The following is a 21,217-nucleotide window of genomic DNA, read 5'->3' on the forward strand; positions in this document are numbered from 1 at the left end:
AAAGGCGTCCCTTTTTGCTATATATAGAGCAAAAAGGGACGCCTTTTGAGACCATTTGAGAACTGTCCCTCACTATGATTCACTGCTGAATTACGCCAATGCAAAGGCACATTGTTTGATCACTTTACCTGCATACACAATGGTTATGGCTTTGCCATTGTCATCATTACTATGATAACTATGAAGGACACCAATATTTCACTACATATACACACTGAAAAAATGCTCTAGCTTTCACCCTCCTTCGCTAAACACCATTTTTTTTCCAAACATGTCCTAAGTTATTCTTTTAAAATGATTGATGGTTGAAATGAAAATCAACAAAGCAAACGTTTAAATTGATAAACCAGTGAGCTTTGAAGCTGGTGAGACACATATATTACAATCATATTAAATTTACAAATTTATGAGCCAAACAGGAGCCTGACATTAAAAGGTGGTAAATCATCATCATCAATACAAAGTGATGTCACTCAATCTGATGCTTTGATAAACAATGTATATGTTTCAAATCCATAATATCACTATCACTATTCACACAGCCTCAGTTTCTTATGTGCCCATCTCAGTTGGTGTCCTTTTGATAAGAAAACATACCACATCACTCCAGGCAATATTATAACCTATGTATAAAACAGGCCATAAAATGAAACATTCTCCTAAGCAGTCGTCTGTCTCACAACCCATTTATTCGAAAAGATGATGCCCTTCTGTTTAAGAGCAAAAGTCAAACAACAAATCATGCCTCATGTCAATGTCTTCTGCGCTACAACCTTGAATATTTTGACCTGCATGTCACACTACATCACCTACTGGAAATTAGCAGAAATGTATGTCAGGCTGAATCACTTGGTTGCAGAGCCACCCATTCAATTAAGATCTTTGGTCGGGGTGGACGATGTGGGGTTCTAGTGCAGTGAACACAGACTCCCAAAGGAATAGTAAGTGCTGAAATCACCTCAGTTACGCCTAGCATTTGTCATTATCTAATGGTAAATCCATCTGTATCTGCTGGAAGGGTCCTGCAAAGCTGACTCACAAAGTCAAGCGAGAACAAATCCAAAGACGGTAAAGATCGATCGATCGATGTCAAATACAATGCAATACAATACAATACAATACAAATGAAAAATATTACGGAACAAATATTTGATCATTCCATAATAAAAGCATTGTGATGTCATATTAAATAATTTCAAAAGACGCATGAAATCCAATCATTTTATTCGTTGACACGATGCAAATGCACACTGGGATTCATTTCATTTTTTAAAAATAAATGAGACCTAGTTAAATGATGGCGACTAGATAAAACAAATTAAGAGGCTTCAGAACAAGAATTAAAACAATTATCTGGAACAAAGAGAGCAATTTCAATACTCCGACTATATTAAGACTTGATGTGTGCCTAAATTAAATTGGAACATCGCAAAATCAATTACGACACATCTAAGGAGTATACATTTGTTAATACACAGCATTTTATGTCCTATTAAATGTATCTCCAAGAAGGACGCGCGTGTGTGTTTGCAGGTGTTGATGTGTGCTTGGACTGTGTCAATAATCAGACTCTCAATAACCAGGCTTGTCTGGACTACATAAAATAATGTCACCAGATTGTGGTGCTTCACCAATGGCAACTGTTGCCAGATTTTAGAAGTAATTCTGGATAAAATAAAAAGTATTTGTTTATGAGTCCAGTTGGACTGAAGCTGTTTCAAGGCTGGAGGATTACATAGTGAAGTTCAGTCATGCTGGAACTGAAAGGGGCCTTCCACAAATTGCAGTTGAAAAAGTAGTTTTCCAAAATGGCTTGCAAAGCCACGGCATTACAGGGAAATATGAAAATTGCCCTTTTAATGTCTCGTATGAAAATAGTTATTATGTCTCTTGACTGCCTGCCCAACAATCAAGTGTGAAATTAAACATCCAAGGACATTTTTTTTTCTTACTATATCTGAAACATTTTCTATTTCAGCACACTCGCCTTGTGAAATCCAGCCCTTGTGATCTTTATTCGTGCGTTGTGGGGGTTTTCATGAAATACGGGAATTCTATAGAGATCAGGTTGGAAACTCGGCCTATGTTCATTTTGCAGCCCAATTCCCTTTTTGGTTTTTGTTTGACGGGGGGCATATACCGTATCTAATTTTTTCATGCCGCATGAGCAGTAAAAATTCAGATTTTTTTCGAATCCAACCTGGGCCTCTTTCATATATGTGTGTGTGTGTGTGTGTGTTTGTGTGTGTGTGTGTGTATGTATGCGATGCGCCTGAGTAACAGTTGTCTTAACATTTGACTTTAATTTAATCCCCATGAAACGTGAAGAATATAGTGAACATTATTCGTGATCGTAGGCATAGGCGCTTCATTTATTACGCGCAGCTATGACGTCATCCTTAGCCGACTTCTACATTAAAGGAAGAGATCAAGGAGCAACGCCTCCAATCCCCAAAATTTGCGAAAGTATTATTCACGATATCAGATGATAAAATGAGCGCCAACACCCGGGACCATATTTGCTTTTGTAAACACTGTGCCACATGATGGTTTGTTTTTTGTTTTGGTTTTTTTTGCATGGTATACTTTATGCGGATTCGTGTCACATCACGGACGCGTTGTGCTCACATTAGAAGTCACATTTGCTTTTGTAATGTGAACGAAAACATAAAAAGATTGGATTTAACAACAAATCCGGATAGGGCATCATGCCCTGAGGTTTGAACACACCCAATGTCACGCTTTACATGTGAATTGGGTGTAGTGGATCGCTAAGTTATACTGATCATCGCCAATGGCATGCACGCGGCTCATCAAACAGGCTACTTTGAAAGAGCATGTGTACTTGCATGCTGTATTTAATATATACAATAAAAGTAATTTAATTAGAATACTGTGCACATGACTGAATGCCTGTTTGGAGCCGTTACATGAGTAGAAATGCGCGAGCCAGCGATTGTTAAAGTGTTGCCTAGCAATGGGTTTTGCCACACAGACACGGTCAGAATAGATCAAATAAAAACAAATGATTCAAAGTCTCACTCTCCATTGCCACCATTACAATGACTGCAGTTGCTGAGAGTGGCGCTTTCAGACAAAGTGTAGACAGGGAACAACCTCATTTCAGAGTCGGTCCACCCAGAGTGTGTACATTTCATGAAGGTAGAAAGTGACAAACTTAAGTCGATTGGAGGATCTGTACAGCCAAAAAAAGTGTTAATCTGCATGCCTTTACTGACTTAAACACACTAAGTGAAGATGAATAATTGGTGAGCAGAACATCAAATATTCAGAAGAGGCAAAATGGTATCCATCAGCAAAATGTCTGTAAAATGCTGTTTTACCAAGAGGTGCATTAGATGGAAGGCATACAGTGTATTGCATTGTAAGCATCTGAAAGAGAAAACCACCAATATTCAGTTTATTTCATGAAATGTCTGTCATTTTAAAGACTGGGAAACGCCTCTGAAAAATGCCTCAGAAGGCTTGCCATACTTCCACTAAGATACAGGAGGATTAACACGCTAAGCCGATAAGAATATGTAATACGAATCACTGATAACTCCGAATCACAGCAGTTCCACAGAAGAAGTGGAGGCACACTCTTCTGGGGGGTTTGGGATGGAGGGCAGGGAATGTAAAACAGTGTAGTGAGGTATAAAAGTGAAACGGGGAAATGTGAGGCGATGCTAAGAAATGAAGTCCTTCAAATGGGACTAAAGGAGAATACTAATATATATATAAAAAAATAATAATAATAATAATAAATCTTCACTAGAGGCACATATTACACATTCACTGTGACACGGTCGACTGGTGAGTACAGTGCAGAGGTGCAGGGTTTGATTCCGGCTCCGGCCTTCCTGTGTGGAGTTTGCATGTTCTCCCCGTCCCTGCGTGGGTTTTCTCCGGGTACTCCGGTTTCCTCCCACTTTCCAAAAACATGCATGGCAGGTGAAAGGAATACTCTAAATTGTCCCTAGGTGTAAGTGTGAGCGCGGATGGTTGTTCGTCTATGTGTGACCCGCGATTGGCTGGCAACCGGTTCAGGGTGTCCCCCGCCTACTGCCCGAAGACAGCTGAGATAAGCTCCAGCACGCCCCGCGACCCTCGTGAGGATAAGCGGATCAGAAAATGGATGGGTGGATGTGTTCACACTTGCCATGTTATGTTCAGTGAAACAAACTGCTACGATTGGTCAAGTGTGTGCAACATCCCTTCTCTGGTGCTCACGGAACAAGCGGATTGTAACTGCTTGAAGAGGTGGTCTCAGTCCTCTTGCCCGGACTTTTTAAAGGCAACCAAGATAATTGAATACCGTACTCGCCAATGACCTAGCCAAATGCCTGAACTGGAAGACAAAAGTCTTGGCAGCGACAGAAAAAAAAGCAGCGAATGTGCAAGTGGCTGTACGGAAGGCCTGTCACAGGATTTCCAAACAGGGAAGTGAAATTGATTACATGGGCACTTTACTTCAGGCAGTCATTGACTGCAAAGGGATTATATCCAGTTATCAAAAATGATGGTTTTATTAGAGTACTGTCACGTGGCCAAATAAAATGCATTCCTTGAAAATGTGTCTCAGTATGTGTGAGCGAATGATTCACAAATACATTTTAGAAGCCTTTGGAGATATCTCAGTCAGAAGAAAAATAGTACTAGGTTTGTCTTCTTTTTGATTTGACAAAAAAATGCTGGCAGGCTGGCAAATATGTATTAAAAAAAAAAGAGCACTGATTTAAGTGCTGCGTAAATGGTTATAAATCCAGGTTCACCCCCCAACCCCCATGTTTAATGTTTTAACATACATATACATCTGTATTTTTTTTCTTAATTGTCGAAATAATTTTGGCAATGAGTGATCTTTGAATAATGCTTGGGCACTTGCCAGCAAAAATGTGCAGGTTTTGCTCAGTTTTGTAATTTGCTTTGACAGCCTACACAGAGCAGAACAGGCTGCTGCATGTATTCACACATAATTTGAGAGAAGTTAGCCAGCCTTTTTCTGACAGTTGGCCCTTCCTGGCCTAATTGTTGACATGGTGGTAGCTCAGGTGCACACAATTGCTGACAACAGGCAACATTGCAATATATTTTGATTTCTCCTCAATATTCTTGCACCTAGGAGAGTCCATCCATCCATTTACAACACCGTCACTAAGTGTGAACCAATCCCACGGTGACACAAATCATGCGAATGTACCACGACACCATCAGCGACTACCAGCAGAGTTATTTCCCAATTCTTCAACCAAACACATTTATACAATCAGGAGAGACATTTCGAGCTCATAAGAATAAATATTGGTTTTGTGTCGATCTGCATTGCGGCATGTGATACAAAATAAACATTAACAGTAATAATAGGACTGAAGAGATGTATCAACGTGCACATTCAGAAGTCACTCCCTGCACATTATTTCAACAATCTAGTATTTAACATCCATTCCTTCTGTGTCTCCAAAATATTTCCTTGAAATGAATCCATTTCCTTTGTGTGCAGATAACTGCCATTTCATAAACCTCAAAACAGTGATGCTGGCAACGTGTTACTGTTACTCCAAAATGTCCATGGTTTCCAGTCAGGACTAATCAAATGGGTAACTTTCCCCAGCCAAGTAATCAGATTACAGTTGCTCATATGGTATTACTACTTGTATGTCATATTTATTGATTTTGATAAGAAAGTGACACCTCGCAGTCAAACTCGTGAGCATCATTTGACAAGACTTAAATAAACAGCACATACTTTTTAGCCTTGGTGGTCACTCACACATGTATTGTGACAATTAATAACATACGGAAGGATACCTGGTTCGAACACCCGATGATTCACTAAAGGCACGCTACAAATAGCTGTACATGATGGAACATGGAGGAAAGGGGGAGCTCTTGTTCGGGATGGGCTCTGCAGCTCAGCGTGCTCTGCATCTCACACCTGAGGGTTGCCTGCTCATCACTTACCTGCAGTTTATCAGCTCGTTAGGGCTGGGATAAGTTGGCTCCCTACCCAGTCAGTGCAAATTTGTGTGATAACCACCTGCAGTGAGCACTGGTGTGACTCTTGTGGAGTCTTTCCAGACTCAGGATTGAGGAACAATTCTGGACATTCCACTACCTGTGTTTATTCCTGGTTTCCCTGAGTTGACTTTGGGAAGGGCATAATAAATTACGGCAAGTTTTCGGCTTAATCTAGTGCAGTTTGTTGTCGTGCGTTTGGGGTCATATACAAACGGTAACAACTCTGGTACTTATAGCTTAAGGGGAGGCATTGTGGGAGCCTTCAACTTCGCATTCACATTTGGGGGGGAGTGAAATATCATATGCACGTCATGTTATCAGCACACTGATAAATCTCGTGTCCATACCATACCACATAAACAACAGTGGAGGAAGGAGAGACATTTGCATTTTCAAGCAGAAAATACAACAGCGATTTTTTTTTCTTTTTTTGTGTCAGCCAAAGCCATAAATATTAAAGTTTGTTGCACACTCTGTGCTGTCGACAAAAGTATTATCTAGCTTCCAAAACACTCCAACCAAACAACAAAAAGCATCGATCTCAGCACGGTATGCATTCAAGCCTAAAGAGAAAAGTCCCTCCGGATTGTGAGACTGCAGGAGGTCCCCAAATTTAGATGTCCATCCATTCTTCCATCCATTTTCCTTCGTGCATGTTTTTCGGAATGTGGGAAACCCACGCAAGCACGGGGAAACAAATATACATTATAAATGTTACATTTTGCTATGATAATATAAATAGTTGAATATACCGGGTTGAAAAATGTCTGCTTTTATTTTTTTTTTAATGTATTTATGGGAAGTCGAACAATTGTAAAATCCAGAAAGACTAATTTTTCAAAAATAATTATGAAAAATTCAAAAATGTTGTCTATTTTATCAATCCATCGATTTTCGGATCCGCTTGTCCTCACAGGGGTCGTAGGGCATGCTGGACCCTATCCCAGCTGTCTTCGGGCAGTAGGCGGGGGACACCTGAACTGGTTGGCAGCCAATCGCAGGGCATACATAGATGAACAACCGTTCGCACTCACACTCACACCTAGGGACAATTACGGGTGTTCAATCGGCCTGCCATGCATGTTCTTTGGAATGTGGGAGGAAACCGGAGTACCCGGATAAAACGCACACAGGCACGGGGAGAACATGCAAACTCCACACAGGAAGGCCGGAGCCGGAATCGTACCCTGCACCTTTGCACTCTGAGGCCAACGCGCTAACCAGTCGCCCACGGGCCACCGTTGTCTATTTTATTTTTAATCAAAACAAATTTCTCAATCTTTATTCTTAGAAATTGCTCTTCCAATGAATTTAAGTGGTAAAATCAGGTGTCAAACAGGTTTGTCAATATCTGCTGAATGTACTGGAACTATTAAAATAATTTGTGATCTAACATTACGTTTAAAATCAAGTAATCAAAAGGTAACTCAGTTACTCTTTCAAGGTAATTGTGACAACACTGCTCTCAAATATTGGAAAAGTGGTCTAGGCCTTATTCAGACCAGCGTTTGTGAATATGTGGCAGTTGTAAAAAAAGGTCCCAAGAGAAAAACACAAACAAAACAATGGTGTTGGTGCAAAGCAATGAAGTAAAAATATGAAAAAAAAAAAAAAGACTGCAGGGCAAGGCCTCGGGGTAAAGGTGAGACTTCACACATTTACCGAGAAAATGATGCACATCCTCTTTCAAATAAGTGTTGGGCAACATCACACTCTGAATTCCAACATTTCTACTACCAATACCTTGGGGAGGTGACCTGCATAATCTCTTTTTTTCCCCTACACAGGAAGCAGCATATATGAGAAATGTCAGGTTTGATTTTGCTTTTGTCCAAATCTTTGTTTATGGCACGTGCACTAGCTGCTTAGCACTGTTACCACTTGCTCCATTCCACTGTATTTTTGTTTACATGCCGTTATACTCAGCCGTGAGTGAGTGGCTTTCTGTGAACAAATGGCTTTAATTTGGAATCTTTCTGTGCCTGGTATTTCAGTTATGGGTATCACCTGTTTGTGTTGTTTGACAAGGATTACTGAGTCGAGACTTTGATTGTTGTTGTATGGTAGCATTTCACTCTTTGAATTAACTAAGTGGCTCTCCGCAATATGCGTGTGGCTTATAAATGAAACGTAGAATGTGTTTCCGTCGTCGTTCACTTTACAGAAACAAATGAGACTTCTAAGGTCACTGAAGTAAATGTAGTCCATCATGTAGGTCTCAGTCCTGACGCATTTGTGGCAAATCCTTTATTTTATTTTTATGGATTGCTGTTTCAAACGTATGAAAGCAACAAAGTGCAACAGCAGTCACCCCCACTCAATGGTAATAAATTCAATAACTTCATATTTGAACTGATATTTATCACTTTTAATGAATGCATCTTCCTTTCGCCACTGACTGTTTTCTGTTCCTTTTTCCGCTGTTTTTTTCTGCTTTGGTTTTTTTCCAAACAGTTTGTTGTCTTTTGAAAATATATAGGTAGGTTAGCGCAACCTGTCCACCCAAACTGCATTTGCATCGGGTACATATCTGACTTATATCCACATATAAGGCCTCGGTCGGATTTGCACAAATTGGAATTGTAATCTTCACATCGACATGAAATAAAGTCCGATATATGTTACATGGGCAAAAAAGACCAAAAAAAATGGAATTGACCTGCATTATGAACATCGTGTTATGTTTTTCTGCATGACAAATGAAAATAGTTTACTTTAAAAATCGCTTGTTTGTTTGTTTTTTTTTCCAGATTAATACTCGTTGAGGCCGATTTGCTAACTTCCACCGATAGTGTCTGTTGGGGGAAAGCGGCCTCCTTTCCCCAGTGTGTTCGTTGAATTTCGGACGAGGAGAATGTTGGTTCTTCAAATAAAGGCTGGAATCGATGAACAGTTTCTTCAAAGCTTTCAATTACAGAATATTCTGGGCATCAGTGAATTACAGACAATGGCTGTGGGTCACGAGTGCGAAGCATGAAGAGATTCACATCATTTTTATATTATCAGAAGGGCGGTACCGAGACACAAGGTGTGACATCATAACTTTCGTTTCTCCTAAACCGATTCTCAGCTGAGCCCATTCCAATGTTTGTGTGTCTCCAGCAGGGAGTATTTTAATTTTAAGTGATGATTGTTACAAGGACGCCAAGCTACACTGCGGGCATGGGAAAGTTATACAGCATGACTAAATATGAGCAGAATACAGACTTCAAGTCTATTATCTAATTATGGTGTCATGGCAGACCTACGTGCATCTTGCAAATTTATGTACAGTCCTCCATGTCATCTCAAGGAGATAATCACCCTCTGTTTGAAAAGAGTATGTTTATTTTGCATCCACATAAATTATCTAATCTCTAATTCTCAGGAACAGAACTGTCAGAATATCAGTACGGTAGCTGTTACTTTTGCAGGTTTCTGAACTGGTAAATTTCATAAATTGTGTTTTCATTTGGACAAATTTATGTGGCCGTTACAATTGATGTTATCGGACAGATATTCTATGTTTATCCCGACAGCTAGATCCATGGTGAGTAAAACTGATGAATTTTCAGCCATTTGGGTCCACACTGCTCCAACACCATCATATTGCATCGGTGGTTAAATTGGTACTTCTACGAACGTATCAAAACTAAACATTAATTATGTTTGTGTGAAAGAAACAAAATGTAGGTCTTTTAGGTCATCCCATTTAATTGGGGCCATTGTGTATTTATGACCTGATTTCGGCAGGTAAGCAAGCTTTAAACTCTGCTGCTCATATCAGAGGAGCTAATCTCGGCCTCCAAAGAAGGAGCTCAGCTTTCTCACAGATAATGAAGATTTAGCATTACTTGCGCACAGGACAGCGTCATTGTAGCCTACATACAACCTCCATCATCCAGCCCCACAAAATTCAGCCAACATTGCGCTCACCAATCTCCTGCTTCCATTCTGCAGTGTGAGTACAGCCAGTCAATTCCATATAGGCTCTAATGCTAGCGATTTTAAGCGAGTTTATTTGGCAGCATCGACATTAAGACTACTATTCATGACAGATGTCAGGAGTTAAAGTAGATAGTCGCATTAAGGCAGTAAATGCTGACATGGTATGAGAAAAAAAGTGCTAATATGATGTTCGGATTAATGCAAGACATTTGCGTTCAAAAGAGAGTGAACGTGTCTCTATATTTGATAATATGTTAATGCCTTCAGTCTATGAGCCAAGTCACTAAGACGTTGAGGTGTCTGTATGTGTGAATGTGCGCGTGCAGGCGCTCGTGTATGTGCCATTTTGATAAAAAACATATGCGTTTCCCTGGATGTATTCCTTTTGAATTGATGGTGTATTCCTAATTTGATCTACAAAAGACAACCAGAACCAGGCGTACGCGATCAAGACGTTCTTTCTTCTGCTCATCTTTGAACATGAAAGATCCGGCTTTACATAGAAGGGTTCACTGGTCATGGATGATTGGCCCGGAGTCTCTCATAAAACAAACTGAGGGCGCAGGTAGAGTGATGCATTAAAGGAGACTAAACATCGATGTATGATGTGAGGAGGCGTAAGAATAAAAAGGATGATCACTATTTTTTTTTTTTTTTTTTTTGCCCATGTGTTTGTTAAGATAACTAAAAATAGCCTACCGTCGCAGAGTCAAAATGCCTCCAAATGAACTTGTGACTGAAACGCTGCTAAATGCTGCAGCATGGCCCAGTCCAAAAATACAGATGTTAGTTGGGGATTTCAAATTGCCTGAAGGTGTGAATGTGAGTATAAAAGGTTGTTTGGCCATGGAGCATGTGCCCTATGATTAACCACCCCAAAGTCAGGCTCCAGCTCAACCTTGTCCCTGAACAGGGTTGGTTACAGATCATAATAATTAATAGTAACTTTTAAAGAAGGTAAATAAATGGTTTTTTGTTTTGACACCTTGAATTTCAACAAATTGATTTGTGTTCGCACTGAGAAAAGTACAAACATTGTGGTAGAATATGAACGAGAATTGTCAATCCTTTCATCTAAGTCAAATACTGCTTGGATGTATTTTGTAAACACTGACCAAAACTAGCAAAAATGAGTGCATTTCCTCTACTAGTGCAGGTCATTTGATCAAATGGAAAAGCTGTTATTCAAATAAGTTGCACCCCAAAGAAGGACTGAGACCAAAAAGATATGGGTAATGTCACTGTTTGAATGCATTTTAAACGCTTTTGTGACATCTTAAATCGGGTTGACACATACAAATTTAAATTGTGAGTGAACCAACAAATGATGAACAAAAAAGTCAGAATGTGTTTTTTTAGTGAACTTATATTATGCGGTGTACTCTAGTTGACCAACACAACACAGCACAGCACTCACAAAATGATTTCTCTATGACAATCGAGTGTCCTCCCCCAAATCAGGAATCTGGCGTGGTACCAAGACTGACTTGTGAGAGGGGGCAAGTGCCCACAAGGCATCCAGACTGCCAAAATGCAAAGAAGAGGAAAGAGTCGGAGAAGAAGAAAGGAGATAATTGGAACTGTTTGCTCCTTCTTTAGCATTTTTATTCTGCTAAGTGACACATTCTAACACAGCGCAGGCTACAGGTCGTTTTTCTTATCGTCATTTCACATCCCAATGACAGATTCCGTGCCTCGACCGAACTGAATACTTGGGATGCACATAAGGCTTTGCAATTGTAAATATTCAATCGTTTTAACTTGAATGATTATAAGTCCTGACCCTATCTGAGCAGGATAAATGGCCAGGGAAATATTTTAGAGATAATAAAATCTGATAATCAAAGGATTTGCAGGATTATCGGGAGCCTTATGTGTTTACCTTTCTTTAGCAAGTAAAGACTTCCATTCATCGATTGGGTTAATTGAATGAATGTGACCCAGCAGATAGCAATTGTGTTTCAGGTGAGTTTCATCAGGCAAGACATAAAAATCCATGTCTAATCAATCTATTGGGCCGACACACTTATTTATTTTATTATTTTTTAAACTGGGCATCTCTTGATTTGTAATAATTTTGCTCCATATCGCTCATTCCTTGATGATGAATTCCATCTCAAAGTGAAAGGACAAGCTGAAAAATATGTGAATACAGTGCCATGTTTGCTTTTTTTTTTTTTTTTTTCCTTAGATCTGGACCAAATACTACCAGTGTGAATACAGCCTACGAGCTGAAATATGGATGAAGCACTGCAATGTATATCCTCAGAACTTATGTATATAGCCCGTGTCAGAGGGTGTGAAAAAGGCGCAGTTAAGAGGGACGGCAGAGCGATAACTACATGGAAAGTAAGCCTTACCCCTGGGAAAAGCTGACTTCTCAAAGAGACTGACTGAAGAGGTTATTTTTTTTAACTTGTGATGGAAAGTGAGCACTGATAGAGGGAGTCCCAGTGGAATTCATGACTGGAGATCAGTTCTCCTGGGGCTACTCTCCTCCCCCACACTTTCCATCACACACCTTTCTGATCCTCACCAGAGAACTGCCACTGTCTCAGTGGGAGAAGAGGAGAAGAAAGACAGAGCAGCTCATTCCCGATGCCATCTTTGCCTTTCAGTCAATCTCCTTCCGCTTCACACGTTTGCGATCGGCAGAGTCCTCTTCGGTTCGCCCGACGCACAGCCAAGGTGAGTGGTTCTTTGGGCTCTTCCACGAATTGCCTTTCTTTATGTGGGAAGAACAGCGTCTTATCCCTGTACTCCTCATGAATAGAAACCGACCATACTCCAGAGTTATTAAAAAAGTCACTTGTCCTTCCCCCTCTCGCTCTGGTGTTTTCCTTTCATCATTCTATGTCTCGTGTTAGGGATGAACTCGCTGTATAATGTCTTGTCTGACATCTTTACTCCACCAGGACAGAAGTGAATTATTAGGCGTACCAGAATGAGCTACATAAGGTGTGCAAAGCGACATCTCTGTGGCCTGCCGTGGCATACGGTACTTGTGTCGTCATGGGAGCTCATGAAAACGTGCCTTTCTGCTCCCAAATTCGCTTAATGAACACAGTTGTCAAATGCATCCTTTCATTCAGGTCATTCCCCAGAACTGTAAAAAGTCAAGGTGCTAAAAATAAAGACTGCTGGATAACGTATGAAACGTGGCTCCTTATACTTGCGGGTCAGAGCGCCTTCCCCCCAAAGTTCAGCAGATTAGGAACGATCCGAGCCTTGCATCGGTTCATCTTCTCATAATGAACATGATTAAGATAACAGTGTTGCTGCGGTGATGCACTCCTGATTGTCAATGTTCTGTAGGAATTCTTACCTGGCTCCAGTACAATACCAAAGAGGTTCCGGTTCCCATGTGGTTTTCTGCCATGACATTTAATATTCTCTAATTAAAAAAAAAATAATAAAATACATGCCGGAGGAGTAATGGTGTACCAGCAAATGATATCCATTTCTTTGGGGCGTGTGTGTGAGTGAAGCCGAGAAATCATTTGCAGCATTAGTTGAGTAAGGTTTATGTGGAGGCACACTTCATTATTACATATTATATTCTTTAAACAGAAACAAGCAGAGTCTGCAATTCTCCCTCACATCAGTCACAAGAAAAAGGATTCTACATTTCGGGTCTCCGAAAGCCACCAACTAACAATGCACGTTAAAAGAATCACACACCCCCATGCTCCACAAATGAAAAACTGTGTTCTTGGTCTTTGGACTTTTGCCCGTTTTGCCTTCCTTCCTCTTCTTCCCTCACCTTGACATATATCACCCTCCGCCTGGCATTTCCCACCATCGGCTAAGGAGGAGAGCTGCTGAGGATGCAGAACCGCAGCGACACCGGCATCAATTAGAGCGTAAAGTACACTTTATTTTTGTCCCTCTCTGGCAAATTAAATTACACGATCATTTATAAAACAAGTGTAATGAAAAAGCAATGAACTTAAATTACAAATTCATCAAAACAGAACCAATACACAACCAGCTCAAACAGTTCTTACATATTTAACATGTGCTGCCTTGCTGCCAACACATTGTACAAAACTTCCATTGCAATAGAAAAAAAAATTGTGTCAAACATATTGCGTCTTGTTACCCTTGAGCAATAACCACAATTTAATGCAGTGTTCAGTTCCTCAAAGAGCTTTCTTCAACATGGGAATACAATTTGTCCCAAAAAAAACAAATTGTGACACAATCGTTTGTGTTGTCCTAAAGGTGGAGAGCTGCATGCTATAGGGGCCATTTGTGCGGACGGTGGGTTGCGCAACGCGACATTAAAGTTTCCAGAGGTGCAAATTGCACCGTTATTAAACAATGACATTCTTCAAACTTATGACACCCACCTATTAAACTGTCCAATAGGTTTGCATGTCTATCCCGTAGAAGTAGCCGAAGACCGCGGGCGCCACGGATAACAAATAGGAAACAAATTAAAGAGGACATCTAAGAGTGGAGTGTAGCCTCCATGTGCTTTTATAGCCGTGTGTCTTTGAGCGATACGCCAAGCGGAATGTGAAATGTGAGACAGCAGCTGTGATTGCCCTCTATTTCTTTCTCAGCAAGCACTGCCAGGCCCCTTGGCATGGCAAAATTTTACATGAATAAAATGCTACAGTTTTATTCATTCTTTTCAAAACGAACAGATTACAGTTTGACTGCTACTGCTGCTGCACATGGAATGCCAAGAAGCAATTTGGGCTTAAATTCACAAATTTTTCCCACCCTCGCATTTCCAGAAACGGTGTATTTTCATTCAGAACATCGGCGAAAAACAAAGCCTGCAGGCATCTTTTGAGAAAGTAAATGTGATCTTAGAGCCGCAAATTAATAAATGAATTTTAAATTACGAGTAAAAATGCTTTTAGTTTCTCTGTGGTTTCCCTTACATCACACATTACTTCTGCTTAGGAAAATACTGCTTGTCCTCATAAGGGTCATGACTAAATGGAGCCTTACCTAACTGCAGTGATAATTTTACAGTTTGAGCCCTGCGAGTCCCAGGGACTCACTGATCAGAAAAGTATGAGTCCCATCATGCATTTAGAGAGTCCCACATTTCAAATTCTGAAATGGTCTACTTATTCAATTGCAGATGATAATAACACAAACAACAACAATATACACTGATAATATGTTTATTTCTTCTTGACAAATGCTGCAAAAATTTTAATAATTCAGGCATACAAGATTTGCTGAGAAATAGTTAATCTTATTTCATCCCATGGTTCAGTCTTTGAGTTCATAAATTCTCCTCTCTTTACTCTGCTTCCAATGATGCAAGGCTTTCTCAAAGTCAACTTATTATCGCAAAAAACTATCCAACTTTAGCTGCTTCCTCTGTGATATCTCCACAGTAAACTTTCGCAGCACTTGTTCGCAGCACTTGTTTTAACGTTCCACAACTTGGCAATCGTCTGCCGATCTCGCCAATCTCGTCTCGCGAGAACGGAAATCTAATCACGCGAGATGACTTAACGCAAGATCAAAACAACAATGGCGGCGATTGTCAAAATGTGATCGTTGCTAGAAAAAAAAATTTACCGTAGTTTTTTTTTTTTTTTTTTGGTTTTGACTGAGAAATTTCCTTGCGTCCCAAAAACGCACATTATTTGGAACTGTGCGTCCCGCGGGAAAATTTTGCGTCTAGGACGTGGGACGCAGAGCTAACGAGATGGCTGTTACTGACTTCAGATGAGAGCGCGGTCCACCCTGGACTGACGGCCAGTCAATTGCAGGGTACAACGCAACCTGTCACACTCACATTCACATAACTGTAAGGGAAATGTCGAGTGTTAAATCAACATTGACTTCATATTGTTTGGAAGAAATTGCATAACCCACACAAGCATATAGGAATAACAAACAATCATCCCAAAGAGGTGTTCTGACAGGGTTTCCAACACAAGAGCATACTGAAGATTTAAATTGATATTTGACTTTTCGAGACAGGATTTGTGCAGAAATGTGAGGTGGAGGAAAACGGAAATACATTCAAATGCATTTCTGTTCAGAATGTTAAAAAATGTCAGTTGCAGGTCATCAACCACGAAAGGAGAAACACACAAAAAGGGAAGAGGAATTCGGACACCTGATGATTACATAACAGGAACCGTTCAACAATTTTCCACACCACACTCATCGAATCATGCATTTATGTGTTGTGTGCTTTAGGGGACTCATCAGGGGCAGGGGGACTCATCAAACTTCTTATGAATTATTTGATTTATAGCTTTACATATTCCGCATATTTGCATTCCTTTTCACTTTGATGCAAATAAGCACTTACTGGGATGCGTTGGAGGTTGTTCGAAAAAAAAATGCCGTTAGATGCACATCACCTCTCATTTCAAAATATGTGAGTTGTGGTTGAATCACTGATGTCTAGCCTCCTGGTACTTTACATAATAATGAGTTACAATTAAAAAGTGTACGTGATTGCTCTCCCTCAAAATAGTCCTGGCTCTCCCTGACTAAGCAATGCAACTAAGCCTTGCATTTTTGTGTGAGAATGAATCAGGACCGCCGAGGGAGAGGAAGAGGGACAGAGGGAGCAGGGGTGAAATGAACCACGAAAATACATGTCCCCTGCCACATGCCTGCCGTTCACCCCGCAGAGTCACAGATGTCTTGGCCTTGTCAGTGTTACAGATGCAGAAACGTCTCCAAGGCTTGTGCGTTTAATTTGGCAAGCGAGAGCATAAATCACATTTGAGAAGACAGGCACATGCACCTTTGCTTCAGATTTGCTCAAGAGACAGGATATTGTTTCGGTTTGATCTGGAACACGTATCCAATAACAGACGAAACTGAAGCGTTCTGTGCTACAAGCTATACATGCCAATCAAGGCTGGGTTGCCACCATAACAGCAGCAATGTGTGAAAGCTGGCACTGCATTCTTACTTGCAGCATATGCGGAGAAAGCCTCTCATTCATGGCTAAGTGCTCAAGAACACACACACTTTCAAACTAGATATTTTTTTTTTCCCACCAATATAAACTATTGAGGACAAACGGTATGGAAAATTGATTGATAGATGAAATATTACACTTTGAATACACACTGTCCTTTCAATCTCACACTCAAAGCAGACTTTTGCAGTCTCCACGTTCTGTCCAGCATTACAGTGTTTGGACAGAAGGAGAGGATGTTCGCCGGCAGCCATGTGGATGACTGAGCAGAGGAATTGGTTCTGTTCAGCGATGTTTAATGTGACTCTGGCTTTATTTAGGTGCCTCCTTCCTGGATTTGGCTCGGTCTGTATCGACCGGCTTTTTTGTGCACAAAGAACTTTGGATCTTCTGTGACAAGAGGCCGTGCATTTAAGTCCTATTTGTATGTGCTGTTTGACAAAAAAGAGCAGGAAGTGATGATGTAGCCTGATGATATTCAACTCATTGGCCCATCATAAGTACCCTGTTGCTTGTTTTGCTATATTGCTCTCAGTGGTGAAACTGGCTTTACAGTTAAGAGTTTACCAAAAAAAGTTTATATTTGAATTATATTCCTATTATATTTGATCATGTGGTTGCACCAAATAAAGTCATTTACAACAAGATATTTTTTTAAATTACATCTCTAGTTATATTGCGCTTTCAGAACAGCTGCAGCTGTAACAAAGTGCTTTATAGAACATTTGAGGATAAAAACCATGAGGACAAGTAGAGAAAAAAAAGTAAAGAACACAAAAAGACACAATTGAAAGAAGTTCATACATTGCACTTGACCAATGTTCGAAACCACATCACCATCTCAACTCAGCTCAACTCAGCTGTACTTGTAGAGCACTTTAAAACAACCACCGTTGTATACAAAGTGCTGGACATGGAGGAAAACTAATTCATGCAAAAATAACAATGAAACGATAAATTAAAAACAAAGCCAATAGAGAGCGCAAAAACAGTAAAACTAAAACTTAAGTCTCATGTTGAGTCAGAAGCCAAAGGAGAGCGAAGAGACTATAAATCTACTGAAAAAAAATGTATCAATTTTATTTTGTGCAGCTACTTCACGAAATAAAGTGGAGGAAATTCAACACACATTTTTTTTTTTTTTTTTGTCGTAGTGCCCCCTTGTGCGACGGTGTGAACTTTACAGCTTGCGATGTGAACCTTTTTGGGGGATAATGTTTGTTTGTTTGGGGTTTTTTTTTGGGGTTGTTGTTTTTGACCCAGGTTCACAAACCATACATGGCATACTGTACTTGGCACGGATATCTTGAACTGGAAAAGACACAAAACACAAGTGGCGCGCGCACACACACCCACACACACACACACACACACACACACACACACACAATTACAATGTCAGACATGTAACATTTCCAAAGAGAATAGTGCTCACGAACTTGGAAACCCTCAAACATGTTAGACCAAAAGCTGGCAGACAAATTGCTGAGCTTCTGCTGGAGGTGAATCTAACTGGAAAAACATGCTCACTTGGCAGCCTTTTTTTTTTGTTTAATCTAGAGTCCTCATAAGCGCTCATGTTTGTTCATGTGAATGTTTGTGAGAAGAGTGCAATAGAGAGAGTGGCTTAATGTTAGCAGTCATATCACATCACAGTTTGCATCCTCACTGATTAAAGGGCTCACGATCCAGACTAATTTGGACATGAAGTGGACTTGGCGATTACAGGATTTTGTGTGAGGACATCTGAAGTTTTTCATGGTTATCACTCTAATATCACACCACATACACTCTGTGCCTTATATTGCTGTAGAGTTATGTTCTACATGTTTGGGCCCACTGTGCGCAGATACGGTGATTATAAAAGGGAAATTATATGTCAGTCTACCTTGTGTACAGCTTGTGCGTGTGTGGGTGTTTTATTTATCCCTCTCTATTTGAGGATGCGGTCCTTTGAGAGACTCTAAGCAAATTCCATTGTAGACCCTGGGCTACAGAGAGAGCGCACGAGCCAAAGCCATCCATCAGAGCTGGACATATTCCCCGTATGCAAACAAATGAATTAGAGCACCAGCCTCCCACAGGGCTCATGACTCAATAGAGTAAAATGGGGAGCAAGGATGTTGGCAAAGGTGAAGAAATGTTAAATAATTATGAGAAAATCGGAGAGCCGTGTGCATTCATCCCAAAGTGAAAGGAGAGGCAAATAACGAATAAATGGGGAATAAGGTCAAGGATTTCAGACAAGTCTGAAAGAGAACATGTTGATATCCGAGTTTCACTTGTCTGTGATGTATAAAATTGTCAACACTAGAAAGGATGAGTGTCACTTTTTTTTTCTTCCAGCACCGGTGTCCTCTAGGAATGATTAACCCAGAAGTTCCTAATATAGAAAAAGGAGGATTGCAGAGGATGACAGCAGAAAAGAGCGAGAAGGGCAAAGAGGACACTGTTGTGTTCCATGGAGAGTCTTGTCTATCTCTGTACATCAAATCATAGCCAGTACCTTTTAGCGGTCTCTCTGCTAATTATTCGTGCATCTGTAATCAGTCAGAGACATTTCCTGTCACTTTTTGGCTGGATCTTTTTGTGGTACAGTATTTGAATTACTCGTGTTCAGAATTGTACAAAAACAAACAAACAAAAAAAAAACCCAAAAACCCAAGGACACACACCACTTTCCTGCATGTGTTTCGACAGCAACAGCCATAAATTACCTTGTGTGGATGAATCACTCTGGGATGAATGTGTCAACTGTGAGCTTGTTAGCCTCAGAAATTAGAGCAAAGAACAATGCAGGCTATAACTCCCGATTCTTGGCACAGAATATAATCTGAGGGGTGAAAAGCGGGGCAGTATGCATTATGATGGCAGTGATCTTGAGAGTGGTGATATCTCTGAGATTCGAGAAGGATAGAGTACATTTGCCACCAGGGTGAACGCTCATGCCTGCAGCTATTCTGGCTAATTGTGACATGGCATCAGTGACAGCAGGGGTGGGCTGGGTTAGCATCCGACACACAACACCAGCCAAGCCTGCTCGCTCACATACAGCCATCAATGCTAATCTCCCCCTGTGTGATAACAATAGCACTGCTGTGCTTTGCTTTCTCCAGAAGCTTTGCTTCTGAGCCTGGCTTGTTTATGTGCATAATGTTTTAGCAGCAGCACAATGTTTTAGCTTTGCCCTTTTATGGGACACTGGAGGGTGGTTGAAATTTCTGAATATCCAGTTCCATAAAAGATGTTGATTTTGAAGGAGACAGATAAATATTAGATAGAATGTGGTGGCATGGATTAGACAGAGAAGATGAAGCACTGAGTGAGGGAACAGGGATAAGGAAACTTTGCAAAAACCGCAACGTCTCAATTTGCATGATATTACGCAATGATTGCATTTATGTTTGCATGCGCTAGAAAGACACAAATGTTTTCGTCCGCCGCTCTTGTAGAAACCTGATTGGTAAATCATTTTCCTGTGCTTTTCCTTTGAGGACATAGAAGGAACCACAGAAGACTGTCATACATGTGCTGTCGACATTTCCTTCATCTCTTCACTTCACAGATCTTATTTTGCAAATTAAGTCAGAACTATAAATTAAGCCATGTATTTTATGGTAGTTCTGATAACCGCTATACTTGGAAATAGTTCAAATCATGTTTAAATGTATGACAGCATATCAGTGCAATTCCAACATACAGATGGTAACATGATGGTGCAATGTGATTGGACCATTGAGACTTCTCTCAAAACAATAATAACAACAATAATAATAACATTAACAATAATAATAATTGGAAAAAGTATTATTATTATTATTATTATAGACACCGGGGGTAGTTCCAGCTAACTGCATTGACTGTATATGAGAATACGTTGCCAGAAATGCTCAGCTTTGACCGATAGTAGGTAACATAGCCTGCAAAGTCCCTTTGCAGTTCCTGTACAGCAGGTGGTGGTAGTAGCCACCAAAGAGCGAGAACCTGCCAATAAACTAACTCATCGCATATTTGTTTACATGCAAAATATACTTGACATGTTCGAACAACTTGATCACATGTCAAGTATATTTCTACACATTCCCATTAGTCTTTTTTACCAGGTGAAACTTAACTCTCAGTGGCAAGTGAAAAAAATAGTTGTAATGTGGATGAGAATTTGTGGGCCAAAGGAAGTAGGAAGACTGCACTGTAATTACTACAGTGTTGCATGTACAATTTTCCCAGGGGAAATTGTCCCGTGTTGATGTTTCTACTTTTTTTAATTAGTTCTTTTTCTTTCTGCTATACAGTGAGATATATATATGCACTTACATAACCTACATCTTATGTATCCAAGCCAAGATGTGA

The 21,217-nt window shown here is 40.3% G+C and overlaps 1 protein-coding gene across 2 annotated transcripts in view; it reads right to left on the bottom strand.

Annotated features, from left to right (window-relative positions):
• Positions 1-21,217, bottom strand: part of LOC109530500 (leucine-rich repeat-containing protein 4C-like) — a 53,421-nt gene that overhangs the window by 16,383 nt on the left and 15,821 nt on the right. The gene's annotated exons all lie outside the window — the stretch shown is intronic.

Source organism: Hippocampus comes, unplaced genomic scaffold, assembly GCF_001891065.2.
Source record: "Hippocampus comes isolate QL1 unplaced genomic scaffold, H_comes_QL1_v1.1 scaffold104, whole genome shotgun sequence".
In the NCBI taxonomy this organism is placed as follows: Eukaryota; Metazoa; Chordata; class Actinopteri; order Syngnathiformes; family Syngnathidae; genus Hippocampus; species Hippocampus comes.